Source organism: Chenopodium quinoa, unplaced genomic scaffold, assembly GCF_001683475.1.
Source record: "Chenopodium quinoa cultivar QQ74 unplaced genomic scaffold, ASM168347v1, whole genome shotgun sequence".
NCBI classification, from domain to species: domain Eukaryota; kingdom Viridiplantae; phylum Streptophyta; class Magnoliopsida; order Caryophyllales; family Amaranthaceae; genus Chenopodium; species Chenopodium quinoa.
In genome coordinates this window covers 1,167,134-1,180,138 of record NW_018745286.1, presented here as the reverse complement: position 1 = coordinate 1,180,138, position 13,005 = coordinate 1,167,134, and positions in this window count along the sequence as shown.

Below are 13,005 nucleotides of genomic sequence, written 5' to 3'. Positions count from 1 at the left end.
TCTCTCGGTTTGATGGATACCGGTGAGTCCGCCCCCCGTTTTTTCCTTGATGATGATGATGATTACTGGTTTTCGCCGACATGGCGATTAACCAGTACAGGCATGTGTGTATATATTGTTCAATGATTTTTGATGATGATGTTGTGTTTTGAGGAGATTAAGAAATTTTGTCAGTGGTAGATTAGTTTGGTGTGAAGCAAAACTAAAAGCAAAAAAATAAAAAAAAAATTAAAAAAAAAAACCGAACAAGTGAGGGTTGCATTATATCTTCTGTTTCTCTTCCCTATTTTCTTTCCTTTTCACCCTCATTTGTACTAATCCTTTGTGTATATAGTTTGTATTTTTCTTTTTTTTTTCTTTCTTTCTTTCTTTAGATACTCACCTCTTCTGGGAAGTGTGTTATCACTTGGATATGCTTGCGAGGCGTCTTTTTGGTGAGATCTTTCCCTTTTTCTTTTTCTTTTTCTTCCTATTTCTTCTGGTGTACTTCAAGATAGTTGTAGTTTAATGGAAGTTGAATGGTTCGAGGATGTTTGCTATTAACACCTAGTGTGTTTGGGGCCGTTGATGTTGATATCTAACGACCACTTGTTTGTCGATTGGGATATATTTGATTATGCTTGCTTCCTCTTCTATTTCTGCTTTCTTGGATTGCCAAAAAAAAAAAAAAAAAAAGCTTAATGGATTTGCATTCTTGAATGTCTTTATTCCTAAGGATTAAGAGTTTCCGCGTTCTTGGATTGCCATTGGTTGACTCTAGGATATGTCTATGCTAAGGTAGTTGTGCTAGAAATCGTAAGGCCCATCGAACCCAAATTCAATTGTTTGTGGTAAGAAGGTGTTGCTCTCATTAGGGGATTTGAAGCCCTCAAGGTAGTTTTTGTACCCCGATGTGAGCTCTATTGTTCAAGCCTCCAACACTTCTTGTATGAGCGGCATAGGATCCTTACCAAGGCATGCTTAGATCGAGAACTTGATGTCTAGCTACCCGAGATCGCGACTGAACTAAATCTAGGAGGACAAAGGCATTTTCTTTGGTGACTATTTTGCTTTTCTAGGTTTAGCTTTTCTTTTGTTGCTTCCTTGTAATTTCATTTGCATATCCCCCTTGCTAGCCATGTTGATCCTACACCTCCTTGTTTGTAGCTTATTACAAACCCTATGGCCCTTCTACTTCCCTTTTCACCCGTAGAATTGTGAAGTTTGAGCCAAGAAAGTTTGTTGTGATTTTGGTTTGATAAGTTGGAAGGTGATGGTTTGATATGGAAAGTAAGGTTGTTTTCGATATTTTTGGTGTTTAATAGAAGCAAATGTGAATTTAAGAAAAAGCCGTCCATAGTTATAAAAGGGAAGGCCAAAGTAATAAAAGTTGACAAAAGCATGAGCTTAAAAAAAATTGAAAAAATTGAAAATTTGCAACAAGATTTTGATGTCGTGTCCTCCCTAGTTTGCGCATTGAGGACAATGCTCAATTCAATCTTGGGGGAGATGTATTTTTGTTTGGAAATTGGTGATATTCTACGTTGTTTTCGGGAATTGGCGCCATTCTTTGCTTCACAATTAGGATTTACCACCAAATTTTCATATTTTTCCTCACCTTTACCTCCTAGCCTACATTACAACCCCTTTTAAAGTCCTTTTGACTTGGATTAGTTGAGTCACTAGTCGGTGGAGGGGGCTAGATTTCAAGCATATGGAGATAGCATGACTTGGTAAGATGTCGGGTTTCCCTTGATTTTATTGTCTTATCTTTGTTCCGGCTCCTTCATGGAGTCATGAGATGCTACCTAGTAGGGTGGATTTGAATCTAGATGAGGGAACGCGGTAAGAATGTTTGGAATGCGGGGGGAGTGGAGCATGTTAGAGTTCTCTATGCTTAGCATAGCTTATCTTTCAATCAACCATTGGCATCTAAAAGCATGTTTACTCTCATTGCTTAGAAAGATTGTCATTCATCTATGCTTGTCCTTTCAATACACTCTTCTTATTCACGTTTTGTTTCATGTTTTTAGTTGATTTTCTTCCTCATTTGCTCCTTTGTTTTGGGTTTGTTTTGAGCATGACGCCAAGAGTTGTGGGTTTAACTCTTTGGAAACCCCCACGAGAGCATACTCGTCCTCATTGGCAACTTTGAGGTTTAAAAGGCTTGTTGTTTATGCTAAAAACAACCGTGATTCCAACAAAAGTGAGTTAGTGTAAATTCCTTTCCCTCCTTATCTAATTTTCTTGTGTTAGAATAATTGTTTCTTATTCTTCTTTGCCCTTAGCTTTGCTCGAGGATGAGCAAAGGTTTAGCTTGGGGGAATTTGATGAGTGACATTTATGTCGCTCTTAGGGTAGTCTTTTCTAGTAGTTTTAGTAATAATTTGGTCCATTTTAGTATGTTTTTGCTATGATCCACCTAGTTTGAGTATTCTACCTTTGTGATGCGTAATGTGTATTCATGTGGTTTAGGTAGTCTATACTCCCCTCCCCTTTCGTTGTATTACGCTTTGCCTTCCTGTTCCATGATTGTAGGTGTATGCCGTTGATTCGGAGATGGAAGGAACAAGGGCAAAACGGGAGAATTCCAGACCAGACAAATGGCGCGGGCGCGCTACCAGAGGAGCGAGCGCGCCACCTATATGCGCGGGCGCGCCTCCCTTGAGCGCGGGCGCGCTGATGAGCTGGACCAACCATTAAATACCCACTTTGCAGCGGCCGCGCATTTTGAGGAGCGGTCGCGCCATCATTTAAAGCGCGGGCGCGCCTGTCTGTTGCGGATTCAAATCCCGAATTCAGTCCAATCAACAAAAGGGAGAAAAAAACGGCTAACATTCGACAATATTCTATCATTAGGATACTTTAGCATAGAAACCTTGGAGGAGAGATTTTGAGGAATTTTTCTAGGTTATTGTTTTAGCCACTTTTGTATTGAAGAATCTTGATAGTTTTTAGTGTAATTTCATTTCCCATCAACATTAGTTTTACTCTTAGTTTTTGAAGAAGTATTTTGCAACATTGATGTATGGTCAAGCTTGGATCTTGGATGATGTATGGTTCTTACTTGGATTTCAATGAAGGTTTTGGTATATTTCTCTATTTTCTCTTGTTTTTATGATTAAAGTTTCTACCTTTGTTAGTTTAGTTGATAAAAACCTTGTCTTTCTTACTATTTCATTGGTTATAATGTTGCTTAGTATGATTGTAGCTGTATTCATGGATAGTGAGTAGTTTCTTGTTGCTAGGGGTTTGGTGAAGGTATGCTTTGAGTTTGATGTATATTAGGCTAGGTTAATTTGGAATATTTGTGATTAAATCTTCCTTGTGCTTATACTTATTGGCCACTAGCGCGGGGAAATTATGTCGTTGACTAACCTCCTCACGGCCAAACAAAATTTATTATAATCCTAAACTAACCCCTAAACAAGTCTAGTGGTAAGTTCGGAGTCGAACCACAAGGAACGGTAATGTTGGATTGTTCTCGATCTAATGCTTAAGCTACGCCGAAGTCGGTTTATGGATAGTGGACACTACAACTACACTAACACACATATAAAGATCAAGATATTACAAAGTCTACTAGGGGCAAAGATCCACTTTGAACAATTAACAAGTTAATGGGAATCGATTTGATAATCAATCATGCAAAGAAAGAATTAAAATGGGAATTAATTACCATCAAGAGCAATCTCTCAAATTCCTAGCCTAGATCCCTCATTGACTAGGTGCATAGAAGAAATTTACCCAAAATGCAATCAAATATATAAATTCTAATTCACAATCCCTTGTCAAACTAGAACTAACATGCAATTAAGTTTGCTATCTTGGGAGATCAATCCAATCTAAAACAAACAACATGCCATCATCAATTCAATCAATTTAATCACACAATTATCATCAAATTTATCTCAAATAACTCAATTAACCATAACAAAGCTTCACTCAACACCTAGTAGAAGGAAATCTACTCAAACATGATTAACAAAGCAATTAATAAAGCATAAAGAGAGAAGAGAGTAAGAAATGCTCATTGATATAAAATGGAGATCTTCAAATCATCAAATTCCTCCTTTGATTATCCAAAATCCATGAAAACCATTGTTTCTCTCACTTTCTCTCTCCAAAATTTGAGAGTTTCTCTCTCTAAAAACCTAAAACTACTGAAAATATGAATTCTCTCCCTAAAATGAGCAAAAAATCTATTTATACCCCTTACTAAATTGCCTAGGAAGCTCCGCAAAAAGTCGAGCAGCGTGCAGAGGAGCGGGCGCTCCAATTTCGTGCACGGGCGCTCCTAGCTGCAGCAAAATATGGCAGAATCGTTCCAGAAAGTTTAGAGCGGGCGCTCCTCATAGGATGCGCGCCCGCTCCTATCGGACTAGGCAAACCGCTCAGCTTCAAATGAGCATATCTCCCACGTTTTACAACGGAATTGGGCATATGACCTGTCTTTGGAAAGCTCTCAAGATAAGCTTTCATCTCCAATTGGAATTGCCCCAAAATGTTTTGTAGATCAAATTATATAGGCGTTTGAAGTTTGATCATTGAAAATCAAGTGCACATTTCTTCATTACTTGTTCTTTTATGTTTTATATTTCTTCAATCTTGAGCAATGAACTTATCCAAGTGTTCCTAAACATAAGAATAAACCAATAAAGTTTAATCTAATGCCATAAGCAACTAAAATATGCAAGAAAAGCCAAAATTGAGCAATAACGACATTTCACACGCAATCATGACAAATGTAATAAAATGTTATTAAAACCAAGTAAAAAGATATAAAAACTATGAAAAAATAACTAGAAAACTCTTAAAAATAGCGACATAAATGACACTTATCACCACTCCATGTTTATGGCCATATGCATGTTGTGGTTGAGTGACTTGAACTAAATCATGACGATAGTGTGATTTAAGAATAGTCATTAAGTGATTGATTATTGCATGACCTTAGTTTTTATGCCTTATGACGATAGTGTAAGTGTATGCTAGCTAGGATAGCTCTTAATCCCGATAGGTGATTAGAGAGTATTCTTGATATTGCCTTGTATGAGTTGCTTGGGTTACATGTAAACCTATTTTCCGATGCCTAACTTTGTTGAATTCATAGCATGTTTGATCCTTCCCCCTAGCGCTTGTTTTAATTGTTATTCTATCCCCTTTAGTCATTACTTTACCCACCATATTTCTTGACCGAATTAGATTGACATTAGGAGATAAATAGCGGTGCCTAATCGTTTCCCTGTGTTCGACCCTTAATTTGCCTCTATACTCGTTTAGTTGCATGTTTAGGACTATAAATATCATTTGATAGAGGTGTCTTAGTAACGACCTAAAATACCGCTTGTCAATACCTCGAGTATGAACATATGGGGGGGTTATAGGTTTTTATATTTAACCATAGCTTCTACTGGAAGTACAGGACACTGTATTTTCCTTTTTATTATGCGCAAGAATTCCGCCACTTACGAGTGGTTCTTTTATACCGGCACGGTTAGCTCTCGTCTTATTACCCCTTTATTGGGGCAGGTTAGGGGGGAAACTCGTTCGATGCGTAATCAAATTAACTAAGCAATTTATTTATTTATTGGTTGGTTATGTTGTATGTTGTATGCTTGTAAACAGGTGCAACAAGGTAAGTTGTGTGTTGATAGAATAAAAGCATGTTAGTGTGTACTATTTACGCTTATGTACTTAGTATTACTGATTGTGTGTTAGTATGTTTGTTTGGCCTTGTCTTTATCTTGTCCCTACGACGATCCATTTCTAATGGCGAGTAGTGGGAGAGAAACTTTTCAGGTGACGAAGCATATTCATGATGGGCATGAGTGAAGAGCGAATCCTGTTTAGTTTCCATAAGAATATGATGTGTTTTATTTGTTTTGATTATTATATAATTGCTTGTGAGACTAACGCAAAGGTTTTAATATTCGTTTTGGGTTTTGATAAGGGCCTACAACGGTTCTAAGTTGTAGGTTGACTTTATTTGACTTTGTTTGACTTTGGTTTGAATTTACTTTTGTTTGGTTTGACTTTTTAAGTTGACTTATTTTGAAAGGTTTTTAAATAAGTCTTCCGCTGTGTGTCTTTGATAATTGTCTTAGCCGTTTGCACGATGGCGGTAATGTCTTAGATTTTCCTATTTTGTATTTTCAAATTAGCAAAAATAGGTATTTTAAAGGAAAGGAATTTCCATTGTGTTACATTATAGTGTGGAATTCCTCAAAAGGGTGGGCACACCTTGGAAAACCCAATACTATAGGGTTACTACGTAGAAAAACCCTTCTTTTTTTTTGGAAACTTTTAAAAATATTTTACTATTTTAATGTTTTTTATATTCTCTCTTAATGTGGGTGCATAGAACTTGGTAGAGGAAGTTGAAGAAGTGTCGCGTGTTGTGACACATTGTAGTATTAAGCTCCTTGGTGGTCACCTCTCGAGGTTGACCATAACCAAACTCAAGTAATCTATAGTTTTCTTAGAATAAAGCTCCAAGGATTCCATGTGTTAGCCGAGAGAGAAAACTTGTCAACGCATCACTTGATTCAATCAGCTATATCTTCTTTATTATAAGGAATTTTCAGGTAATTCAAATCAGAGATGAAAGTAGAGTCCGAAGCTTTCCAACGACAGGCCATATGCCCAATTTGAGCAAGAAACAAAGAAGTTATGAGAAACTGAAATCGATTTGTCCAGGTAGAACCACTGGAGCGATTTGACCGCTCCACCCTTTAGAGCGACTGTGCTGTCTCAATTTGGAGATTTTGACAGAAGTATTGGAGAGACCGCTCTGACCCTCTAGAGCAATCGCTCTAGTATCCCTATTCTGCGGCGGTTTTTGTTCTTTTTTTTTGTTGCTTTTCTTACTTTTAATCTTGGCCATTCATCTTGTGATCCTAGGGTTGTAAGTTTATGAACTTTAAGTTTGTTTGTAAGCCCTATAAATAGGGTTAAGCTAGTCGTTATTTTAGACTTTTGCTTAATTTTAAATTTAATGAGATTTTCTTTCTATCCTTAATCTTTGTGATTATTTGTTATATTTGTGATTGATTCTTTGTAATATTTGTGTTTACACCTTAACCCTAGCTTTACTTGGTGTTGGCTTTGATTAAGAACCCCTATTTTATAGATCTTGGTGATTTTTTAGATTAGTTTACCTTGTGTTGTTGCATTGGAGTTGTTGTAAGTTGATATTACCCTCCTCCCATGGTTATTTCATACCATCTCTCCTTCCTACTTATACTTAGGTCTCGTTTGATTGACGCCAGAAAATATATACTTCGTACTAACTCCGTTTTTTTTAGTTGAAACGTTTTGACTTTAGCATTATTCACTCACTCTCCTTTGACCATGTTTTCTGTTTCATACCTAATGAAAATATAGTCATGTGGGATCTTCTTAGATTCGTCATGATATATATTTTCAAAATATCAACTTTTCATAAATTTTTCTTTATCGGTAATTAGAGATATTAATGGTTGAAGTTGTGCATTGGTAAACGTGACTAAAGAAACAACTAAAAAGAAACGGGGATAGTATATTTTAGTGATAGTGTAAAAAAAGTTGATAGTATAAAATAATTTTAAAATTTGGGAAATTCTCTTTGGTAACACCCAACTTTCTTTTTTTCTCTTTGGTAAAGGGCCAAAACTTTCATTATCATTGGTAGCATTGTAGTTTTGATTACCAAATATAATCACCATTTTAATAAAAAAAATTTAACCATGGTTAGTTTATTTAATTATTTAATAATTAAATAATTACCAAAAAAAATTGCAAAAAAAAAAAAACCCAACCCCTTTCCTAGCCACCAGCCCCCGTGCTGGCGCCAAGCACCCTCAGTCTGCAACTGCAACCACCCAACTCCACCAGCCACGCACTCCAACCACCGATGCTGCTACTCTTCGCCACCTCCATCACACAAACATCATCAATCGCCAACTATAGACACCAGATTGTGTCTCCCCAAAAACCAAACACGGTGATAAGTACCTTTCACATTTTGATTAACGAGTTCGGTAAAGAGTTGAAGAGTCTCGTAAAGTTCCCTTAAGCTCCGACCTTATTCCTAACCTTTACCTAAAATGTGTTATTACAAACTCATTCATTTCGTGCCTTTAAACCCAAAATAATTCATTTCGTGTCCCTTAAAATCATTCATTTCGTGTCCAACTCATAAAAACATCCAAACCAAATTATTTTGGTGCATAATCCTAGTCCAATTATCGTTTAGTTGGATGGGTCTTGAAAGAGTTTTCCAACGATATATTATAAGCCAAAATCCGACTTAAAACGAATAAGTTATGGCCAAAATACTAAACCGAGCCCAAACCGGACTTAGGTCCACCTTACCTACGGCCCAATGATCATGTGGAGGGTCTAATTACCTTAATCTCATTCCTAAACCAATTAGGATTTATTACAAGCTTCTAGAATCCTCTAGAAGGTTGTTTTCAATACTAAATCTGTTAGGATTTATTATGAGCTTTTACAATCCTCTACAAGGTTCTAATTATCATGTTTTCGAAAAATAAAGATTTAAGAATTTGATATTGAATAAAACATCTCTTTTTTGATGATCCTAATTCCGGTAAAAAAAAAATACGTACGGATATTTGGTTGACCCAATCCGATTGGGAATCAAACTCCGTACGGATTCTTATCTTTCCAAAACCATCGCAGAACGATAGAACCATCGCACTGCGATGGACCTATCGCGCCCCGATAAAACTGTCACGCCGCGATGAGACTTGTTTAGTCCGATTTAAATTCTGACTCTTTTCTGATCCTTCGACCCTCTTATTTCCTTATAAATAAAGGTCGTATCACCCCATTTTCAATCACAAACAATCATCATCAATACCCTTTCTAATACTCTCTATCTCTCCATATTCTTAACCTTAGCCTAAACACATCCTTGATACTCATCCAAATCATTCACCATTCCTCATTCACGAGATTCGAACACTCCTTGCCCTCCTCAACGTTGCCTTCGACCCCAACGAGAAAGGTTGATAGTTTTGAGGGTTTAGTTCCAAATCTATATTTAAATTATTATTTGATTTATTTACTTTGTTGATTTAATCTTTCTTGAAGTTACTAACGTGTTTATTGTTTTAATAGCAAGAAGAGAGGAACATCAACGTAAGTAATTCAATTACTTAATCCTTGGTTTTGGAATAGAAATCATGTATAGAATACTATTTTAATTCCTAGTATCATGTTAGGATGTCTTTATGATTCCTAGTATCATGTTTAGGATGCTTTTTATGATTTCTAGTATCATGTTCAGGTTAATGCTTTGATTATGATTTATATTAGTGACATGCTAGGATTTGTTATTAATCCGTTTAGTATCATGCCTAGGATCTTACTAATGATGTTTTGATGATTTTGATTATGATGATGATTGTTGTGTCGATTAATTGTACATTGCTTGATTATTCATGGTTTATTGTTATTGCCTGATCACGCCCCTTCTTGCAGTTTTAAAGGGAATTTGTACTTAAAATCACGCCTAATAAGATAATTAATAATTTGATTTTAGGTTAATATGATTTTAATTCAATTGATCACCAATAATAGATTTGATTGTGCATTAATAATTAACCAATGTAGATTAAACAGGTTTAGGGCTAATTTGATGTATGTATGTTGATCGAAAAGCGCACATGAATATCATAAGAATCAAGTAGAGGCCGATTTAGGGCGGGTTTGATCTCTTTTCGGTTGGATTCGTACCATCATCCCCGAACATCCAGTCATGGTTCCGGACCACTATAGAGTTAGTGATCTTCGTGATCGTGAATGGGGTGTAACCTTCGCACCCGTGAACGGTTTACAAGTTCCTAAAACTTGTTCGCATCTCTTCTATCTCTAGTTTCCTTCCCTTGGAGCGCAGCCATGCCTAAAAGCATGAACGCAGTGGGGTTCAAAAGGTTGAGTTTGAAAAATTCCCTACAGCAACCAAGCGACAAAATTACAGCCTGCAACAATCCAATTCACAGCAGCCATCTCCACCTTCCCTGCTTCACCTCGCCACAATTATCCGCCCAAAACACCGCTTCCTTCACCTCGCATCTGCAGCCATGATACTCCCCTGCTCCCCACAATAAATCGCAAGCAGTCCAGCTGTAGACACCTGATTGTGTCTCCCCAAAAACCAAATCCAGTGATGAGTACCTTTCACGTCTTTGATTATCGAGTAAGGTAAAGAGTTAAGGAGTCTCGTGAAATTTCCTTTAGCCTTGACCATTTATAACCTTTCCTTAAATGTCTTTAAACACAAAATCGTTCATTTAGTGTCTTTGAAAATCATTCATCGTGTCCTCTTTATGAAAACGTCCAAACCAGTCTATTTTGGTCCATGATCTTGATCCAACTATTGTGTATTTGGATGGGGTTTGAAAAGATCTTTCCAACGATATATTATAAGCCCAAATCCGACTTATAACGAAGAAGTTATGGCTAAAATACTAAACCGAGCCTGAACCAAAGCCTTACCTGCGGCCCAATGACCATGTGGAAGATCCATTTACCTTAATCTCATCCCTAGAATTTATTACAACTTCTAGAATCTTCTAGAAGGTTGTTTTCGATCATAAATCCATTAGGATTTATTGTGAACTTCTGGAATCCTCTAGAAGGTTCTAATTTATCCTGTTTTCGAAAAGATAAAGATTTAAAAATTTTACATCGGATAAAACATCTGTTTTTCTATGATCCTAATCCGGTCAAAATAGAATACGTACAGAAATTTGGTTAACCCAATGCGACTGGATATCGGATTCCGTACAAATTCTATCTTTCCAAAACCATCACTGAGCGACGGCATCATCGTGCCGCGACAAGTCTGTCGCGCCCGCGATGGAACCTGTTTTACTTTGATTTGATTTCTGACTCTATTCGGATCCTTCAACCCTCTTTCTTCCTTATAAGTAGAGGTCATTTCACCCCGTTTTCAATAACCAACAATCACCATCTAATCTCTTCTCTAATACTTTCTGTCTCTCTTGGTTCATTTCTTAGCCTAGCTTAAACACGTCCTAATACATCCTTGATACTTTTCCCTAATCAAACACCATACCTCTATCACGAGCTTCGAATACTCCTAGCCAATCTCGAAGTTGCCATCGACCTCGACGTGAAAGGTTAATAGTTCTGAGGGTTTGGTTTTTGGGGAGACACAATTAGGTGTCTACACCGGCCATCTCAACCTCGCACACGCCAACCACCTGACCAGCCGCCAACAATACCACCGAACCGTCGCAACATACCACAAGTCAGCCACCACTCCACCTTCGCACCACCGCAGTAGCCCCAATTGCACTAATTTCGCATCTAATTGAAGAACCATGGCAGCAATTCAACAGAGAAATCCCAATTTTGATTCATTCTCATCGCGGGCACGCATCCTCCAAGCATAGGTTTACCACGGCCGCGAACAGAGATGTGAAAAATTGCAATTTGAGGTAGCCACACACTCCAACCACCGGTCGATAATTGAGGGTGAGAGGAGCAGGTGAAGGTGTTTGCGTGAGGTGGATGTGAGGTGCGGTTGTTTGCGGGGCAGTTGATTGATGGTGTGCGGTGGAAAAAAATAGAGATGGAAGTGTGAATTGTGAGGTTGCTGTAGTGACTGGGTGGGGCGTCGGGTTTAGGGAATGAGGGGAGGGTGGGGCGTCGGCCGAGGGTGGAGGGTGCTCGGCGCCGGTAGGGGAGAAGGCTGGTGGGTGGGAGCGGGTTTGGGTTTTTTTTAAAAAAAAAAATATTTTTATGATTATTAATTATTAAAACCCAAAACCTTTAACTATAGTAAAAAATCTAATATAAATTACTCATTAATGTTATAAGTAACTTAATATCAAAACTACAATGTTACCAATGATAATGAAAGCTTTGGCCCTTTACCAAAGAGAAAAAAAAAAAAGTTGGGTGTTACCAAAGAGAATTTCCCTTAAATATTTATACTATTATTTTTATTAAAAAAAAATAATATCACTACGAAAGTATCTGCTTTCATTGTGAGGGTATTCTAGTGATAGTGATAGTGTCGGCAATTTGGCATGTCATATCATATGCTGCATAGAAATGTCACCTTAAATTCAATCGTTATTTCGTACAATTTGATATTTGATGCTACTATAGACTATTTAGCTATTCTCATTTCCCGCCAAGGTTTTCATTTTACATTGGCTAATCCCTTAGATCTATAAGCCAATGTATTAGTTTGACTTTAATTTTATATAATTAAATATTAATAAAAATTATTTTAAAAATTATATTATGAAACTTTATATTACTACCTATCTAACAACATATTTTATGATAAAATATGTTTTTATCATGTTAGTAAAAAATTATGGTCAAAGCTAATATATGAATAGTGAAAAAAGTCCAATGTCCCAAATATTCTGGAACGGAAAGAGTATTATGGAGTAAAAGACGTGGGAAGCAGATAATTTTTTTTCTTTTTTTTTAGAATTGTGGTAATTTTTTTTTCCCGTTTTAGTAATAGTATAAAATACAAAAAGGAGTATGTAGTTATTCAATCATTAATATACTTTATTATTAATATGGAAAAATATATATAAAAAACATGATATTCATATGAATCTAATGAGATCATGTATAACAATATTTTTTCATAACTATAAATTAGAAAAGCTAATCAAAGTAGAATAAATAAATAGTGTAAAAGTCAAAGTGTTTCAGTGATTGAGGCTACACTAGGTAAGGAGGACCGTGTGTTCAATTCTTCGCAACAACAATTGGGAGGGGAGTGGAACCTAACCACTCGGAATTAGGCCCCCAAATCCGAATTAGCCTAAAGGGTGAAACGGGTGGAACTAGGAGTGCTGATCGAGCGAGTCGATCACGAGCAGAGGGCTACTCGACTCGTGCTCATTATGATTCTAGTCGAGCCGAGTTGATCATGAGCTGCTCGTTTAAAGATTTAGGCATCTTAAATTTCAAATGTTTGTTGACTATATTTTTTTAACTTTATATAAATTTTTCCTAGTA